Source organism: Vicugna pacos, chromosome 17 (assembly GCF_048564905.1).
Source record: "Vicugna pacos chromosome 17, VicPac4, whole genome shotgun sequence".
Taxonomy (NCBI): domain Eukaryota; kingdom Metazoa; phylum Chordata; class Mammalia; order Artiodactyla; family Camelidae; genus Vicugna; species Vicugna pacos.
The window spans coordinates 38,082,798-38,103,915 of NC_133003.1; the positions used below are offsets into that span (position 1 = coordinate 38,082,798).

At 35.0% G+C, this 21,118-nt stretch overlaps 1 long non-coding RNA gene across 7 annotated transcripts in view; it reads left to right on the forward strand.

Moving 5' to 3' along the window:
- Nucleotides 1–21,118, forward strand: part of LOC107033065 (uncharacterized) — a 620,890-nt gene that overhangs the window by 231,892 nt on the left and 367,880 nt on the right. For 6 of the 7 annotated variants that reach the window (XR_012060726.1, XR_012060720.1, XR_012060725.1 and 3 more), the window contains one exon: nt 17,252–17,341. The exons of the other annotated variant lie outside the window; for it this stretch is intronic. This is a non-coding gene — a long non-coding RNA (uncharacterized lncRNA). The remainder of the gene's footprint in view (nt 1–17,251; nt 17,342–21,118) is intronic. 7 annotated transcript variants of the gene reach the window in all.

Below are 21,118 nucleotides of genomic sequence, written 5' to 3' on the forward strand. Positions count from 1 at the left end.
TTCCTATTCCAGTCACTTCACTATGTATTTATCTCAACTAGGTATGGATTAGCTGATAAAAGTTATTGCAGGAAGATTGAATAAGGCTTAACTTTCAAGTGTTCATTTACATTTCAAAAGAGGAAATAACTCCAAAGAGTCTCTTAATTAATTGACGTTGTGAGGGGGAAATATATATATATAAAAAATATATATATTTAATATATTTTAATATATATAATAATATATTTTAATATATGTTAAAATATTTTATTAGAATAGCAGTGTGATCCTCTTATATGGAGAGAAATTTTAAGATACTTCTTTGGTTTGCAGTTTGCTCATTTCAAATTCTACTGTCTCCCTCTCTGTCCCTCTACTCACAATATACCCTTTCCAAGAAATGAGAGTGGCTAATATGTGCAACATCAACATTTAATCTTTGTAAATACAGGTTTATAAAAACAAAGGGCCAGCACTTGGAGAGAAATAGTAGGTACATCAGATTGTAAACCATGTCTCTGTCAAAGGAAGTCTTGTCTGAACTATAAAACTGTCTATGAAAAATAGGTAATCAGACAAAATGGCAGTTTCCTATTTTTGCTTCTTGCCTACACATGACATAAGCAAAAATATTTAATATTCTTGCTTGGTTAATGGTGTAATAGTCCCTTTCAGCAGTATCATTTCATATCTCTGGACTAAGAGCTCCAAAGATAGAAGAATAGGATGAGCTGATGAGTTATAGCATGAGCTGTATGTCAGTTTGGAAGTTCTCCAGTCTGAAATCTGCAATTATCTCTATCCTAAAGATAAGAACCTGAGGCTCAGAAGACTTAAATATCTAATGTGTTTAATGCTGAGAAAAAGTGAAAGTCAGAAGTGACCTCACGTCAGCTTAGTATCTAAGCTCATGCTTTATTACTATACCCTACAGTATACAGGTCTTTTTAGTTTGTTTTGGAGGCTCTCCTACATGAGTATGCGTGTTCTAGATATCTTTGAATATAACCAGCTATTTAACAGGCTACTCTAAGGGAATATAAATAATCCCTATCATCAGGGAGCTTTCACTATAGATGGAGGAGTGTCACACGTGCAGTGGCTCATGCATGTGGAATGGCAGCCAGCAAAACATGACATGATATTCACTGGTGCCAACTTGAGATGCACATTCAGTAACTCCGTAGGATTATAGCACAAAGGAGCTCACTATGAACTGAGGTCATCGTATTTCTGTAGAGATCAGATAGTGCTTATCACTTCATCTTACTGAGTTGAGGTAGTAAAGGAAGAAGCCAGGCGGGTTTTCACACACTTGAAGTGTTACTAAGCATAGCCACAATTTATTCCTTAAAAATTCATGGTGAGCATTTATCATGTGTAGACCTGAACTAGGCTCTGGAAATATAACGGTGAAGAAGATGGAGAGAGGGACAAAGATTTTGCCTGTCTTGTGACCCTTTTCTACCCTCCGGCCCCAACATTTCTTATGCCTGCAGAATCACCTGGGCATCTTGTTGAAATGCAATTTCTGACTCGGGAGGTCTGGATTCTGTATTAGTAGCAAGCTCCTAGGTAATGGCCAGGCTGCTGCTCCACAGACCATACTTTTGAGTAATGAGACTCTAAAAGACTGGGTGAATGAGTGAATGAAGAAATGAATGGTGAGCATGTAACTTTAGCAAAAATAATTGAAGCTCCACCAAGGACATGTAACCATCTATGCTAGCTCTTAGTTTCTATTTCCACAAAAAGACCAAGCTGTCATTGCTGCCTTGGTATAGCCTGAAGAGACCTAAAATATTGGATAAATCACTTGGGTTTACCTTCCTCTAGAACACTACGGATATTTTTTCCTTCTGCTGAATTTTTTTCCCTCATATATTGACAATCTGGTTGATTGTTACATTTTTTTTGTATATCACCTTTTCTTTTCACGTTTGCTTTCCTAGTACCTTTCTCCATATCCTAGCAAATTTGATTTGCTTTCAGCTCAACCCTGATGTTCTTGGAATCAGGACAATTGCAGAGCACTTCTGAATTATGTGAATTTGTGATCTCATTTCTAACACACACTCTCTCTCCTCCCTCTCTCTTTTTGTCCATCTTTCTTCCTTTCTCCCTCCATCCCTTCTTCCTCTCCTCTCTCCTCTCCTTTCCTCTCCTTTCCTTTCCTTCTGTTGTTTTTTTCTGTCATTGTGTCTTTCTTATCTACACTCATAGTGTAACATTTAATGGGGATTCTTAATATAGCTCCCAAATGACGAGTGTGACTCCTCAGCTATGACACTTATTAGTTTTCTGATTTGGGACAAGTTATTCAACCACTTTGTGTTGCACTTTTCTCATCTTTTAAATGGGGATTAATAACCATATCCATCTCATAGTGTCATTGTAGGATTAAATGATTGCTAAATGTTAAGTGCTTAGAACAATTACTAGAACTTAGTAAATACTGTATAAATGTTCATAGCTATTGTTATTGTTAGGCAAACTTCTCTTCCTCTTGGTAGGACAACAAACTTTCTTTTTATTTGTCAGTACAGACGTCCGTGGCACTTAGGTGTGAAGTTCAGTGCAGTGGTTATCTCTTGTGTTCTGAGGAGATGCTTGGAAGGTCTAAAGAGTTATACTAGAGGTATCATCCTTCCATGCCTTCTTCCTCCATGTCTTAGCAAATTTTGGATATTTTTCCAATTTCATATATATTACCTTTCCTTTATTCTCATTATTTAATTACCCCGTAAGTATATATTTCATGTACCTATAGTTTATGTCATGATGGAAAGACCATTGTGGATGAAAGTTATTTTACTAGTTTTTGGCATCTTTGTACATATTTAATGATGATGATGATTACTACTATACTAGTATTAACATTCAGTAAGTATATTATAAAATATACTGCTTCCAGCCATAATGGAATAAGAAGAACCAAATTTACCCTTCTGTTTTAAACAGCTGAAAAAGATTAGACAAACATATAACCAACAGTAGTCAGACACTGAACAACAGGCAGTGCAGAGCATGATGTGGTCCTTGAAAGAAGGAAAACAAACAAGATGAGCCCTATGATTGCCCCAGCTTGCTGCCTAGGGAGATTTTACAGGTTCATTTCAGGGTGAAAGAGCCCAAACAAAGCCTGGAAGTCTCCCAGAGTTTAGGAGATAGAGTTCAGAGATGAGGAAAACCAAAGCAGATAGAATTCATATGGAAGAATCCTGGGAAGGAGAGAGCTACGCACAGAGTGAATGATTCTTCTCAAGTCTTCAGCTGAATATGGCTCAGTACCTACATGTGAGGAAACTACCAGAATCCAGGAAAGTGCAGGCAGAACAATACTTAGAGCTCACACAGGGCCAGGAAAAGTTTATATTCCCACTAGCTAGAGTAAAAAGACCTAGCACACTGGGCATCGAGTCAGTCTTCAGCCTAACAAGTGTAGATGCAAATCACAAAAGGAAAAACTGGTTTCCAAATAACTTGTGTCCCATAACAAAAATGAAACAGATTATTTCTAGGGATAAAGAAATCTTCAACACTGAACAGACAATGTCTGACATTTAATTTAAAAAATTACTGGGCCCACCAAGATGCAAGAGAAGATACTTGGCAGTAAATAGGAAAAGAAATCAATCATTAGAAGTAGAGCTAGAATTGGATAATGGAGTTAGTAGACAAGAACTTCAAGACAGCTATTAGATCTATACTTTACATGTTGCAAAAGATAGAGGAAAGCATGCACTAAGGAGAGACATGGAAGATCTGAAAAATAACCTATTTGAGCTTCTGGGGATGAAAATTTTTGTACTAAATAGGATTAAAAGCATATTAAATACTGAAGAAGAAAATATTAGTGACTGAGAAGACATAGCAATAGATATTATGCAAAATAAAGCACAAAGGGGAAAAACTAGGGGGAAAAAACATCAGTGAGCTGTGGAACAATATAATCAGTATTATTTATGTATGCTTGGGGCTTAGAAGAAGATGGAGAAGTGGGGAGACAGAAAATATTATATTTGAAGAAATATGGCTGGAAATCCAGTTTTTTGGAAATTGAATTTCCAAATTTGATGAAAAAGATCAACCCACAGGTTGAAGAAGCTTAATGAATCTCAAGAACAAGAAACAGAAAGAAGACTACCCCAAAGCACATCCAGTTACTTAAGTTAATGTTAAGAGAAAATCTTAAAATCATCTAGGAAAAAAGACAAATAGGAAAGACAAATAGGAAAAAAGACAAAAAAAGACAAAAATAGTACAAATAGAAAATCTTAAAATCATCTAGGGATAAAAGACAATGGACATGAGACATCTCATTTAAAATAATGTGAGACGGAAAACAGTGGTGCAAGTTTTTTCAGTATTGAGAGGGAAAAAAAATCAACCTCAAATTCTATACCCAGCAAAAATCTTTTTCAGAAATAAAGGTGAAATAAAGACCTTTTCAGACATAAAAAGCTGAGTAAATTCATCATCAGCAGATCATCATTACAAATATTTAACAGAGCAATATGTTAAGCATTTCACATGCTTTTCTTTATCTCATCCTTTTCCAAACCTTATAGATATGTGCTGTTGGCATCGTTACCTTATGGAGTGGGAAGTTAAGTTTGTGAGATTTCAAAGAAGCACAGCTGTGGTGTAGCCAGACTACCAGACTACAAATCTTGCACTCACATACTTCAAGCCAATATGAAAAGGCTGTAGGTTATATGCGTCCTGCTATATGATACTCTCGAAAAGGCAAAACTGTAGAGACTGTAAAAAGATCAGAAGTTGTGAGGGTATAGAGTTGGGAAAAACAAGGGAGATCACAGAGGATTTTTAGGTCATTGAAAATACTCTATATGATTCTATAATGATAGATACATGTTCTTATACATTCATCCAAATATACACATTATACAACACCAAGAGTGAACTGTAATGTAAACTATAGGTTTGGAGTGATTGTAATGTATCACTGTAGGTTCATCAGTTGTAACCAATGTACTGCTCTGGTGAGGGTTGTAGATGATGGAGAAGGCTACACATGTGTGGGGGCAGTGATTATATAGAAAATACTTACCTTTTACTCAGTTTGGCTGTGAACCTTAAACTGCTCTAAAGAAACAGAGTCTTAATTTAAAAACTTTCTATCTTTATATTTGTTTCACTAGTCTAAGACTTAATTTACAGCCAGGGAATATCATGTTTCAGCATTTTGCAGGTGGTGGGGCTGTCTCAACTGAAATCAGGTGTCCAAAAATATTTTTAATGGTTAAGCTATCAATGTTATTATCATTTTGAAGAGGGATCATACTTACAAATAATGTTTGTTACAAGAAAGATTTAAAGAAATTACAATCTTACAATCTTTGGGCACTAATGATACAAAGCAAAATTTAGGCAACACAGCACAAAATTTTAGACAATCAATTACTTCATATATTCAATCATAGTTATTCATCTTATTAAAATAACAGTAGCAATAAACTTTCTAAATTAGCTAGAATTAAAGAAGAAATGAGAATCATAGAACTTAAGCTTTTTGGCAGAAACTTTCTGAATAAAAATGAAAGGTTAACCTTATATCTTTAAAAAATTATGAGATTTTAAAAGCTATTTTAACATTTACCCTTACTTTTTCATTTTAAAAATTCTAAAAATGCTATCTGTGAACAAATTAATGGATAAGCTGTTGTACTGTTATTTTACTCAATTTTTCTAAACACTGTTGAGTTGGGAGTGCTATAAGAGATTTGTAATTAAATTTATGCCTGGCTGTCTTAGTCAGTTAATAATAACTTGATTCTACCTAGTGAATCTCAGTGAGAATTTGTACAAAATTATTATTAAAGTATTGCATAATAGAAAAAAATCCATGGGCTTATATTACTGAAAATTTAACTTTCACAGAAAAAATTTTCCATTTTAATGGAGAATTTTCAAGTGATTCTGATACGCTAGAGAGACTAGAAAACATTGTCTACAAGAAAAAATGATATTATGAATTTTAGCATGTCTCACAAAACTCATTAGTAGATGCATTATCTGGGATAAAAGGAAAATCCCATGCTTGAGAGAATTTTCAAGTTTTACTTTATTTTAAATTCTGAAGGAACAAATAAGATCATCACATTTCATGGTTTGCTTTCTTGAGGTTTCTCAAAACTTAATTGAAATAAAAAGCTTAATTGAATAATAAATATTTTTAGTAGAGACTTTTTATCTTTGTATTTTGTAAATTATCAAAAAATACCTGGCTGTACTTCATATACCTATGAAGTATTGGTGGAACATGAGATAATTTTATATGTAATAGAAAGTTATTAGGTATTTAGATTTTAAAAATTCGGGAAAAACATAATCAAAGTTTATATAAAAAGACAACTATAATACTTGATTCCAGTGTGAAAAAGGACACTAACTCTCTGTTGAAAAAGAGAGTGAGTAATCTGTAAATAATTATACAAATTTGACAATTAATAATAACTGATCATATGCCTGATTCAGAAAGGGTATACAAACTTTAAGAGAAACTTCAAAAATGATACAAGGAGTAACTAATAATATTAATATTTTTAAATGTATTTTTACATTTAAAAAGTCAAATCATTTAAAAATCTTAATGATGAACTGATCTAAATCTTTCAAAACCCACATACCTTTTTCTGTAATTACTTATAGAACTTTGAGAACTTATCAGTCTTCAGACAAGCTATCTTTATCTTTATAGTTTAACTAAATTTGTCACTATATAACACCATTGAATATAACATTTAGATTTCCTGAGATTTTTTATAGGAGTACCATAAAATAACCAAAGGAAGAAAAAAAAACAGTATTGATTGTTTTTCTGTATTACAGTATTTGCTTAGTTATTAATTCAATCATTCTCATATTTATAATGTTTTCATCCCACTGAAAAAAGAATTGTTTATGTGCTATGCTTGATAATTATGTACTCTGATAGTATGCTATTCAAGTCAGTGCTGCTTGTTTAAAACTGGGAAATTAGGTCAATTGTAAGGGAAGGATGTTTGGGGGTTTTAGTTAAATATAAAAACCATAGTAAGTTATAGTGAGTGGTTAATTTAATGCCATAATTTTCTCACATCTTAAATATTTCAAATACAATAAAAATTATTTAAATTTGTCTAGAAAATTCTACAAAAGATATTTATTATATAAAGTCAGAATGATTGGAGTGATAGAAAATAAATTACAGGCAATTTGTTACATATGATTTTATACACTTATAGGTGAAAAGGAAGCAGAATTCCTTTTAAATGAGGCTGAGTTAAAATTTTCCGTATCTTGATTTAGTTTTACTTCTGTTGATAAAAATATATATACATATCCTCTGGGGATATGAACCTTGGGAAAATTAAGATCCCCAAATTGAAGCTTTTTCTCCTTGTGGACAAAGCACAAATCCTTCAAAGCATGAACCCTGAAGATTGTTTAAATGTGCCCAGTGATTCTCATCCTACTTGTCAGGAATGGCTTCTGTAGCACTATGTTTATTTCCATCAGTCTTCTATATGTATTTTTGTCTCTTCAGTGCATGATTTTCTGCTACCGTGAACCCTCCTACTTGGCCCAATCAAAACTTAGTCCCATGAAGTTAATTGGTGGTGGTGGATGGATGCTCTAATATCGTGGACAGCTAGAGCTTATGTGCAGCTTATCACATCACGGGACTCCAGGGGGAGAAATGTGTGTTTTCTGTTTCCTTCTTATCAGAACAAGACTCGGGGCCACCTGATATCAGACCCTAGATTTTACCTCCCCCACAAATCCAATTTATTCAATCTATTTTAGACTTAAGCATTCCACATAGCCCTTGACACTGCACTGTACTTTATGATAGATAAGGTGGGAAATTCAAGGCGCTGTTGATGAAAATAAAACAACAAAGTCTGCACACAGAAATCTTACCAGAGAAGTGCATTTAACTCTTTTCAGATAGAAAATTCACTTAAACTTTTTCTAAGCAGCTTGTTGATATAAATGATAGAATAAAGCGTACTTGTTTTTGTTTCTAAAAAATTGTCAGATCATTTGCATCCCTGTCCTTTGTCTTTACTAGTATTGAAATATTAGCAGAATGAATGAAGTCCCACTTGCTTCTCTTCACAGTCAACTGTCATATTCAGATAATGGCACAATTCAGAATTTATCAAATGCCAGGAGATTATAAAAGTTAATGGAACAAAATGGTATGAGTGTGAGATTTGGGGAAAATCTCATGAGAATTGGTACAGTAACTTCACAATTAAATTACTGTTTCAGTACTGTCTGTGCAGACAAAGGGAAGTGAGGCACTTGTGAATTCAGTATTGATGCATCTTATGAATGATATGGAAATGAAAAGCTCCATTGTTCAGATAAACGAGACTTTCTGGAGGCTTGCTTGCTCTTTCACTGTACAAATACTCAAAGTGAAGGACACCGTCATGGAAGTCAACCAAGTAGACATTTCAGGATGGCTTTCTTTGATTCAAGAAAAGATATATTTGGAAATACAAGTCCTAGGACCCGAAGCTCACTTCAGATTGGTGTTTTGTTTTCTCTTTACTAAAGCCTTCTCATAAACAGGCTGACTCTGGTAAGTTTCTTCATGACGTTGAAATGACTCTCTTTCCCTCTTTGGCACTCCAGCCCAGCAGGCCTTCCCTAGGTTAAGCTCCTTCTGAATGACTCCTAGGCACATTCTGGCTACAAGCAAGACTCAGCTCCTGACTTCACCTTCCTCCTGGGTGTCTAGGTGTCATCTCAGACCTAGTGTTCCCTAAACTGAGCTCATTACCTTCTATGGGAAGAAGTTGTGTGAAATATTTCATTAAAAGGTTACAGTGAGAATTAAGTGAGAGCAGGGTCTCAGCACAGTGTTGGGCACTGTGTAAGTTCCTAGTTGATGCTATTATGAGCGACAGTATTCTTGCCATCGTGGGTCCTTCTGTGTTTTCTATTATATCCATGTTATTAGCTTTCCTTGGCTGCTTAACCTTAAAAAACTTGAAGTCATTTTTTGTCCTTTGTTGTCCCCACTCAGGCTGTCCTACTTGGTCACAAATTCCTCTACTTTATATCTTTTCGAATTTCTTTTCTCTTGTTACTGTGCTTCAGATATTGCCCAACCAATAGGTAATCCCTACTCCTTCCTTGTAGTAAGAGTCTGTTTCCCACTTTGGAGACTGAAATGCCTTATACAGACATACCTTGGAGATATTTCAGATTTGGTTCCAGATGACTACAGTAAAGTAAATATCGTGAGTCACACCAATTTTTTTTTGTTTCCCAGTGCATATAAAAATTATGCTTATAGTATACTATAGCCTGCTAAGTATGCAATAGCATTATGTCCAAAAACAGTGTACATATCTTAATTTTAAAATATCTTATTGCTTAAAAATGCTATTCATCATCTGTAATCAAAACAGTGCGATACCGGCACAAAAACAGACATTGGATCCATGGAGCAGAATAGAGAACAGAAATAAACGAACACACGTGCAGTTAATTAATCTTCGACAAAGGAGGCAAGAATATACAGTGGAGAAAAGACAGTCTCTTCAGCAGGTGGTTTTGGGAAAGCTGGACAAAGTAAATCAATGGAGTTAGAACACTCCCTCACACCCTACACAAAATAAGCTCAAAATTACTTAAAGACTTAAATATAAAACATGATACTATAAAACTCCTAGAAGAGAACATTGACAAAACATCCTCTAACATAAATTGTAGCAGTGTTCTCCTAGGACAGTCTACCCAGGCAATAAAAACAAAAGCAAAATAAGCAAAAATAAACAAATGAGACCTAGTCAAACTTACAAGCTTTGGCGCAGGAAAGGAAACCATAAACAAAATAAAAAGATAACCTACAGACAGAGAGAAAATATTTGCAAACGATGCAACTGACAAGGACTTATTTCCCAAAATATACAAACAGTTCATACAACTCAAAACAAAACAAAACAAAAAACAACCAAACAGCCAGGTTTAAAAAATGGGCAGAAGACCTAAACAAAAATTTCCCCCATTGAAGACATACAGATGGCCCATAAGCACATGAAAATGTGCTCAACGTTGCTAATTATCACAGAAATGTAAATCAAAACTACAATGAGATATCACCTCACACTGGTCAGAATGGCTGTCATAAAAATGTCCACAAGCAATAATTGCTGGAGAGAGTGTGGAGAAAAGGGGATCCTCCTACACTGTGGGTGGAAATGTAGGTGCAACCACTGTGGAAAACAGTATAGAGGTTCCTTACAAAACTAAAAATAGACTTAACCATATAATCCAGCAGTCCCACTCCTGGCCATACATCTGGGGAACTCTAATTTGAAAAGATAATGTGCACTCCAGTGTTCATAGCAGCACTGTTTACAACAGCTAAGACATGGAAGCAACCTAAATGTCCATTAACAGATGAATGGATAAAGAAGATGATAGATAGATAGATAGATAGATAGATAGATAGATAGATAGATAGATAGATAATGGAATGTTACTCAGCCATAAAAAAGAATGAAATGTGAAGTAATGCTATTTTAAGCAACATGGATGAACCTAGAGATGATCATATTAAGTGAAGTGAATCAAACACAAATATGATATCACATATGTGGAATCTAAAAAATGGTACAAATGAATTTATTTACAAAACAGAAACAGACTCGCATAGAAAGGAAACTATGGTTACCAAAGGGGAAAGTGGGAGGATGGAGAAATTGGGAGTTTGGGATTAGCAGATACAAACTACTATCTATGAAATAGATAAACAACAAGGTCCTACTGTATAGCACAGGGAACTATATTCAATATCTTGTAATAACCTTTAATGAAAAAGAATATATGTAAGTATAACTGAATCACTATGCTGTATAACACAAATTAACATAGCCTTGTAAATGAACAGTCCTTTACTAAAAAAATAAACAAATAAAAGAAGTATACGGATACAATATATAAGTAAACACATGTGCATCAGGGGCCCAGGCTCAAGGTTATGTTTCCTGAGTACAGCTTTCAATGAAAATAAATTGGACACGTGTGACCTATAGGATAACATCTTCCTTTTACTACTCAGCTAAATCCTGATCCTACTTTGATGTTGTAAAATGATTATAAATAAGTGCTCCCATTTACCGATTGTGTGCCGAACAATGTGCTAAGCACTATGTGTGATGACATTTATTTTGTTCACTGTCCCTTGTGAACAACCGTATAATCTAAATATTTTCTCCCATATTTAAAGGTGAAGGAACTAAGATTTGAAAAACCTCAGAGCTATCCTGTTAATAAGTTAAAGAACTGGGATCCAGGTTATATTAAACCTTAAATACTACTTTAAAGTATCACTTTTTCCAGTCTCAACTCCTGTGTTCCCCTGGGATTTGCAAAAAAAAAAAAAAAACCAAGCTACAAAAATAAGTATGTAAAACTAAGCATATAATATGTATTAGAGAGCATGCTAGATATTTTAAACATTTTTTAAAAACATTTTCAGTAACCCTGTTAGCCAGCTGGAATCCTTCCTTGTTTATTTCTGATGAAGAAACTGCAGTACCTGCCATCCTACTGTAATCTTTCTTCCTTTTGAAAGTTTTGCACAAACAATATCTACTGTTTCTTTGGAAATTAACTGTGTCCTTCCTTGTGACATATTTTTGGTATGTAATTTTACTCATCAGAGCCAGTGTGATGTAATGGGGAAAAACTGATTTGATTTCAGGCTGACCTAGAATCTAATCTTGGTACCTTACCCATAAAAGGGAAGAAACTGTAGTTCCTTTATATTTAGAATGGGCATCGAAGTCATCCTTCGGATAAGTAAACACCTAATGCAGTGAACACACATGAATGTTCAGTTACTGTAATTTTCTCACCTGGTGGGTGTATCTTGTTTCCAACTAGACTGCAAGTCCTTTGTGGGTGACATGTGGATGTTTTCCTATTTTGTTTCTTTGAGATTATTATGTACATGGTACATGTTGATGCAACACTGTAGCTAGCTTCTGGATTCCTCAGATCTCTAAACATTGTTTTGTTTGAGAATGATTGTGGTAAGCAGGACAAGATATGTATATGTTCAGCTTTTGTCCCTTTTGACTCGTACATGGTCATATTTCTTACAGTTTTTATCAGAATTTTATCTAAGTTTTTTTTTCTTAATTCCATACAAAATATTTCTAAGACAGAGAGAACTCAGTTAAAATTGACTGTTCTGAACTTGAATAACAAAGTAGCTGCTTTGAAATATAGACAGTCTATTTACTTAGTCACTGTGGGACTGTCCAGGGTTATAATCCTTAAACTTGGACCTGCTCCTGTCTGGGTAATTTTTAGTCAATATCCTAGGTTTAGACGATGCTTGTGAAGTACAGAAGTTAAATTCACTTCACCAATGAAAAAACAGCTTCATTATAGCATCAGCAAAGAGTAAAGGGGCTTATTTGGATTTCTTAAAACTAGGGATCATAATCTTCCACCTCCTCAAATAATATATTTGAAGTGCATTGTTAGTCTCAAATTTATCTTCCCCACTATGTTATTATAACTATATCAAAACAGAGAGTTGCACCTTGGAAAACCAAAGAGAATTCCATGGCTAGAGGGTATTAGAGTCTAGGCATTCTTCTCGTATAACAGTTTCAGACTGAAGTTAGGAATTGGCATCACCACGAGACTGAAAGTTCTTCCTAAGAAGAGAGCCTCAAGTTTTAAATTAATACATCTCCAATCAGTGTCTTTAATATTTAAAAGATTCACTGTACACAGTAGCCCTCAGACACTTGAACTTGGAAATCTTTCAATCATATAACTTGATTCAGATATATAACTTGTGTGTGTATACACACACACTTGAAAATTGGGGTCAACTCTAAGAACTGCATAGCAAGTTATATAAAAGAGAAAAAAGTAAGGAGAGCCTGAGTTTTTGAAGGCAAGAACAATTTGACTTTCTTCAAATTTTATCACAGTTTCTTTGGAAACTGAGTGCTTCCCGAGTACACTTTTCTACTGGCAATTTTAAGACAAGAGTAATCAGTGTAGTGATGTGACTCTCTAAGGTTATGCAAGGGTTTACTTCCTTTCCAGATCTTTCCATGTTACATAGAGTTCCCCTTTCCCACTCAAAGACATACCTTTTACTTAGGGAGGTTTGCAGGAGAAACTTGTAGGAATAAGAAAAAGTCAAGCTTCAGGAAACTAACATTTTCTGGTTCTTTTGATTGGTATGGACATCTCCTTACCTATAACAACTATGGTTCTTCGTCAGTCTTGTAACATATAAGGAAACCACAGCAGTATGATGCCTGAGATGGGACTTGATAGAAAAATCCAGTAGTTGAGTTTCCTAGCAACGTTTTATTTTCTTTGATGTCTGTACCCAATGAATCCCTTCTTCATGGCGAACCATCCTCTTTCCTTTGGAATGTTTTGTTGCAGGAGTTGAACATAATGGACAGTTTTGTTGTTCTTGCTGTTCTTTGTGTGCATCTGTGTGTGTGTGTGTGTGTGTGTGTGTGTAAGTGGGGGTTGGGGGGTGAGAAGAGTACTACTTTCATTGAAGAGCAGATTCCTTACCAAAAGATAGTAGTTTAGCTATTGCTAGCTATTCTCAGACCACTACCAGTGAATCAAATATACTTCCTCATGTTACAGAAAATTAGAGTGAGTTAATAATAATATCTACACTTAATAGGGAATTTTATATTTCATGCTCTTAGGTATTTAATTTAAAAATAATTGCTCTGGTATTCCAGGACTTAGAACCATAAAGAGAGTACTAACTCCTCTCAGAGTCAGAGCTTCCTGCCCTAACAGCGGGCCAGCAGGGTTGGAATGCAGTTGCCCTGTTAAGTACTTGTTTTCCGTCTTGTAGATTCTGCACTGTGGCTACATTTCAGCTGCTCATTTTCCCCCAGGAAATAGCAGCAAGCAAAGAATAGGAATAAATAAATGCTCAACATCTTGAATGTCCAGAGTTTGTTATAATTTCTTACAGTGATGATAGACATTTTGCAAGCTTTATTTAGGGAGATTTTATTATTGCTTGGCATGACCATATGCCATAACTAATATTTAAAGGTGCCTCTATTCCTCCTAGAATATGTACTGAAGTAATGATTGTGCATTTCATAAACTGATCTTAAAAATGTGTTTCTCTGAATGAAAATTTGTATAAATAAAAATCAAAGCATTAACGTTTTTCATATTATCTTTTATTTAGTAGTGACTTTGTTTTTTTATATTTTTTCTCCATAAAGTACATTGTGTACTGTTAGTTAATCTCTGCTTTTTTATTGAAGCATAGTCAGTTTACAGTGTTGTTAATTTCTGGTGTACAGTATAATAGTTCAGGCATATATATACATACCTATATTTGTTTTCATATTCTTTTTCATTATAGGTTACTGTAAGATATTGACTATGGTTTTTATTTAAAATTCAGTTTCATTTTATTTCTCTGGTTCCTTTGAAATGTATAAATTTGTAGATATCAAAAATTATAGTTAAAATAGTAAACCCTTTTGATTGTATATATCCCAATATGTAAAGATTATAGTCATGTATTTTTATTACTCAGTCATCAAAATGTACAATATATTTATTATATGATCAGTTTCATAAAGCAGTGTGTTTTCATGGGGCAAAATCTGACTTTAACATTTGGACAGGTCTGTGTTCGAATCCCCATTCTGTAGCTCCCTCACAAAGATTACTTTTTCACCCTGGGCAAGATATATGAAGTCTGATTCTTTACTTTCTCAATCATAACTAGATACAAATATCCTGATATCTACTCCTTTTGTTTTTAATAGTATAAATTCCCTTTATTATATTCAAAAAGGAAAAAGGGAGATGATAGGATATAGATACAGAAGACCCACCCAGATCCTAGCCCCCGGTTTTTGTAGAGTATTCTAGATAGGTGAGTGTGCAGAAAAGAGTCAGTAGCAAGCCTGAGACTGCTATCCGTAGAAAGCTCTGCTTGAAATGTTGGCCTTTGGCTGTTGTGTGGGAACTTGGATTTGGGGAGGGTTCCCAGCACCCTAACTGATAAGAGTGACTGCATGTGCCTAGATTGTTTGTATAAACAATGTGGTTTATGCTGCTTTTCTTCAGCGAATCTGGAATTTTAAGATGTGCTAGGCAAAGACTGTCTCTGTAACTAACGCCTGGGAAAAACTCCAGGCACTGAATCTCTAAAGAACTGCCCCAGAAGAGCATGTTTCACATGTGTTGCCACAACTCGGGGAATAGAACACACATTGTGTGATTTCACAGGAGAGAACTCTGGGAAGCATGCACCTGGTTTCCTCCCCATTTCTCTCCTTTGCCTTTTTCTTTGCTAATTTTGCTTTGTGTCTCCTCCCTGTAAAAATAAAAAACAAAAAACAAAACAACAGAAAAACCCATAGCCTTGAGTCTGACTATATGCTCTTACATAGTCCTGGAAGTCCTTCTAGCAAATTATTAAACCTAGGGTGGTTTGGGGACCACTGACACTGCGATCTAGAGCAGGGTAATACACCTCTGTTAACTGTGTATGATTCTGACATGTCCCATGCAGGGTGGCTGTCAAGTTAAAATGTCTTTGTGTGTATCTGCAAAGTGTCATACATGCATGAGTTATTGTCATTCTGATGATTTTTATTATTATTATTTTATTTGCATTATTGTCCTATAAGTTAGACCTCTTTCAGGTACTTTGGGATATGCTTTCTTGATGCAGTGGGGGTGGGAGGCGGGGCAAGGCATCCGAGACACCCCTCTTTCTCAGCTTGGCCCTGCTGTGATTCCGCCACTAGCCCATAAGAAGCCAAGGTAGAGCTGAAAGGACTTGCATACACTGTGACCTGTTCTTTCCAGCTGGAATCTAGAACTGTGTAGTAACACTGTTCTTGTTATTGTGGTGGTGGTGGTTTTTTCCTGCTGAGCAGACAGCTAATAACCATCAGAAACCTGATTTTTTTTCATGGGGAGCGTAGGACTGTTTCGTCTCAGTGAAGGTAGGTGCCTACCCCAGCCCAGAGGATGAATCCTGGTTAATAAAAACGGACTGTGATAAAATAATCTCGTTCCCCTTGACCACTGATTGGTCTAACAGTAGACAGGTGACGATCTTCTGATTTATGAGATGGAAGAATAAGACTAATGGGGAATATTTCCCTTCCAATATAAAAAGACAAAGCCTCATGGGGCAAAAGCCCTTCCCCTCTTTCCTCTTTCTTGTCAAGAACATGAATGTGATAACTGGAGGCACAGTGGTCATTTTGTGTCCATGAGGACACAGGCTATTAAAGAATGGCAGAGCAGAAAGACAGAAAGACCTTTGCCTTTAATGGTGTCATGGTGCATCACAGTGTTTCCTCATTGAGACACAATGTCTAACAGGGACTCCAATAAGAGCAACTGTAAAAATATTGCTTTATTAATATTGGATGCATATAATATTAAAATATATCAGTAATATATATATGTATATATCAGTCTGTTAATAGATATCCCTGTGAATAAATGAATGTGGCAATTCAAAGCAAACATTTGCATACATGGTTACTGGAGACTGGCTTAAAACTACCCTTGTTCTAAACCCCCAGAATGGGTTTCGTGGTGGATTATTACAAGGAAACAAACACTTTTAGAAAAATAGTCGCAAAGTGCATTCTGAAATATAGCGTTTAATAGAAATGCCTTATTCTGTATGTACCATTTTTAGTTATAAAATACTGTTACCATTGAGTGTTTGGGGATCAGTTTATTTGAGGCCGAAAGAGTGACGACAGCCCTTTTTTTTTTTCTTTACAAAAACTGGGAAGAAGATCACATGGTGTCTATAATAAGAAATTTTAGGTGACTCACTTCAAACTCATCTCTTCAGTAGCTTCAGTAAACACCTGCTGTCATATTTGACACTGCTTGTTAATAAGTGGAAAAATTTTAAAGACTCTGTATCTTAGCATAACTGCTTAGCTGGCTTAGAATTTGTGAATAATTGATGACAATTTTGAGTTGCGATGTATTGATGGTGCACACCAGCATAGTTGGCTCTCCACCATCCTCTTTTCCAGAGTGTTCATCTTAGTGTCTGATTAATTTCCAAGGAACCAAATGCCACTTTTCTTTCACTAAATTGATTGATTAATGGATAACTGTAAGCTACATTTTCCAAAGAAATCCCAAACGTCCTGTGGTCTTTTATAAACTCTGCTATAGAATATAACAGGGAATTTATGAGATGTATGCCCTTTCTTTCCAGAAACATCTTTAGACAGGAGTAAACAACCAGTGACTGAGGTCAGCACTGTGGAAGGTCCCTGCTGATGACCCTGACACTTTTGACATAAAGGTGCTTGTATTTCTTTTTTCCTCTATCTCGTTCATTTTCATATTTTTCTCCCTTTCCCTTTTTCTTTGGCCAGTTTTTGTGTACTGTGGCAATTTGGAGTAAAGAGGTGGCTAATTTCTGTTACATTACATAATTTAAGCCATTCAGCATGTGGCAAATGGGAGTGGTAGGTACTGAAAGTCAGCGATGAGGGTAAATTGCTGAAAGAATTACAACTTCCAAGCAAGAGGGAACTGGAGCTGTTACTGTTTCAAGACAGCTTTGTACTTAAGGCCAATTCCTATTACTTTTTAAAAATAAGCTTTTTATTCTAGGGTAGTGATAGTTTTTTAGAAACATTGAGAAGATAATATAGAGTTCCCAAATTCCACTCTTAATTTCCCTTACTATTAACAGCTTATGTTGTGTGGTACATTTGTCATGGTGAATGACCAATATTAGTACATTATTATTAACCAAACTTCATGCTTTCTTTAGATATCTTAGTTTTTACCTAATGTCCTTTTTATGTTCCAGACTCCCATCCAGGATATCTCATAACATTTACTTGTAATGTCCCCTTAGGCCCCTCTTCGCTGTGACCATTTCTCAAACTTTTTTTTTGGTTTGGATGACCTTGACACATTTATTTTGTAGAATGTCCTCAACTGGGTTTGTCTTACATTTTTCTCATTAATAAGTTTTGGGAAAGAAGACCACAGGGGTGAAGTCTGATTCTCATCATGTCATATCCAGGGTACACACTCCCAATATGGCTTTTCATTGTTGAGGTTAACTTTGATTACCTGGATGTGGTCATGTTTGTCAAGTTTCCACCATAAAATTACTCTTTTCTTCCCCCTTTCCTTGCTGTACCCTTTGGAAGGAAGTCATAATGCCAATCCGGCACTTAAAGGGTGTGGAATTAGGCTTCACCTCCTGGAAGGTAGAGTATCTATGTGTCCTTTACTTTATTGAACACCTACCTTCATCCTCTCCGGAACCTCTGGTAACCACTGATCACTTTACCATCTCTACTATTTTATCTATTTCAGAATGTGATATGATTGGAATCATACAGTATGTAGCCCTTTTCCACTGGCTTCTTTCACATAGCAATAGCAATTTACATTGGTCCACAACTTCGCATGGCTTGACAGCTCATTTTTTTTTATCGCATAATGTTTTTCTGTTATAAGGCTGTAGTACAGTTTGATTATCCATTCACCTTTTGAAGGGTATCTTGGTTTTGGTGATTTTGAATAAAGCTGCCATAAATATCGCAGATTTTTGTTGTGCGAGTTTTCATGTGAATATAAGTTTTCAAATAAATTAGATAAACATCAGAGAGCATAATTATTGCATTGTATGATAAGACTCTGTTTAGCTTTGTTATAGACTGCCAAACTGTCACTGAGAGTAGCTGTATCATTTTCCATCCCCCCAGCAATGAACTAGAATTCCTGTTGCTCTGTCACCTTACCAACAATTGGTATTGTATTTTAAAACGATTTTTAGCTATTCTAATAGAGATGTTGTTTTTATTACTGTTTTCATTTATCAATCCATAATGAAAAATGATATTGTGCATATTTTCATATGCTTATTTTCCAGCTGTATATCTTCTGTGGGGAGGTAACTTTTCAGACCTTTTGCTCATTTTTAAATAGGGTTTTTTACTTTTTTTGTTGTTGTTGTTGTGTATAAAAACCCATCATCAAACCTAAAGTCACATTGATTTTCTCCTGTGTTCTCTTATAAAAATTTTGTAGTTTTCCATTTTACGTTAAGGTGTATGATACAGTTTGAGTGAATTTTCATTAAGGTCTAGGTTTATGTATTGTCGTGTAAATGTACCATTTTTAACATTATTTGCTGATAGGTCTACATTTGTCCATTTATTGCCTTTGCTCCTTTGTCAAATATCCATTGATTATATTTATGTGATCCATTTCTGAGCTCTCTATTCTATTCTTTTGAGCTGAATGTCTCTTCTTTCACCAAAACCATCATTTCTTGGTTATTGTAGTTTTGTACTAAGTCTTGAAATCGAATAGTGTGAGTCTTCCAACGTTGTTCCTCTTCTTCAATAGTGTATTGGCTACTCTAGAACTTTTGCTTTTCCATATAAACTTTAGAATTAATGCAAATATCTAGAAAATATCTCACTGTAATTTTGAATGGAGTTATGTTGAATCTGTAGATCAAGTTGGGAAGAATTGACCTTGAGTCTTCCAACTGATGAATGTGAAACTTCTTTCCACTTATTTTGATCTTTGATTATTTTGCTATGATTTTCCACATTCAGAAGGCTTATAGATATTTTAAAAATTGATTCTTCGTTATTGTATTTTTGGTGCTGTTACAAATGTCTATCATAAATATAAATTATATTGTTGTTATATTTCTGATTCCAACTAATTGATAGCCATTGCCTTTATCTAAGAGCACAATTGACTTTGCATGTTGATTTTGTATTCTAAAACCTTGCTATACTTTTATTATTCATTCCAGAAGTTTTTGGGTAAAATCCTTGGGATTTTCTAGATCAGTAGTCACGTCATCTGTGAGTAAGACAGTTTTTATTTCTTCTCTTCATGACCTTTTAACAACAGAAAATCAAGAAGTCCTAGAATATAACAGGAACAAAACCCCAAAATATTCTTTTTCAGTTCTCTCTTTTGTTTCCTCTGTAGTCTTTTTTGTTCAAAAACTATCAGTGCAACTACATTTAAACTTTCCTCTGTACTAGGTACACTGAAAGAACAGGAAAAAGTTGTCTAATACATTTATTTCAGGAAAAAAAAATATTTCTCAACAAAAATTTCTAGGAAGGAATTTAAAACTTAGGGAAGATGGTACAACTCTTTCAGAGTTGATTCAGTGTTCCAAGTCTTCACTTTGATGGACTAACAGCTATCTTTTTTATAATACAATTTTTAATCCTAGACTTCCTACAGAATATGTTTTACAGTCTTTTTTTTCAAGAACACAATTGGACATTGTAAATGTGCTGTTAGTGTTTTGTGTACTTGTAATCCAGTCAAAGAACATCCCTTTTCCAAGGGTGAAATGATAATCTCTGGTGTGTTACACTTAAGCTTTGAGCTGTTGACTCCTTTCAGGAATGCACAAATAGATCTTGCAGTGAAATTAATGCACAACCATTATGCAAAGACATATGCTGATTACACACTGATGTTATATTGATTACAGATCTTAGCAGAAGAGAAATGGAGATCACCGCCCAACACATGAATTGGGTCATTAGGTGGATTGCCCTGTGCTAAAATAAGGTACACGAACACTGACCTGCCCTGTACAGAAATTACTTTAACAATGAACCTAAGATAACACAGGGAAGTAAATACATCATCAGTCGGAATTTCTGACTGTAAACAGTGGCAATATAAGACTTCCTTACTGTGCAGCAAACACCTTAGAAAGTTAATTTCATTTAAGCCAGGTTGCATTTATTTCTTTAACACAAACGTGTGCATTGTATGTAAGGCATTGTGACAAATCCAGGGAGAGTGGTTAAAAAAATGGAAATAAATGAACTTGGCTTTTGCCTTCTTAAATTTATGAAACTGTTGATTCAAACCATAGTGATTTTTTTGGAACTGGGTTAAATAGGAGAGGAACATTATTTTATAGGAGCATCTTACATAACAAGAGGAAGGGTGGAGAGGGACCCCAGAAAGGCCATGGAGCCATGAACTTGGGCACTAAAGGGCACAGCAAGCTCTCTTCCTCTGCCTGTCGTCTCTGACTCTCTTCTTGTACGTGTATTTCATG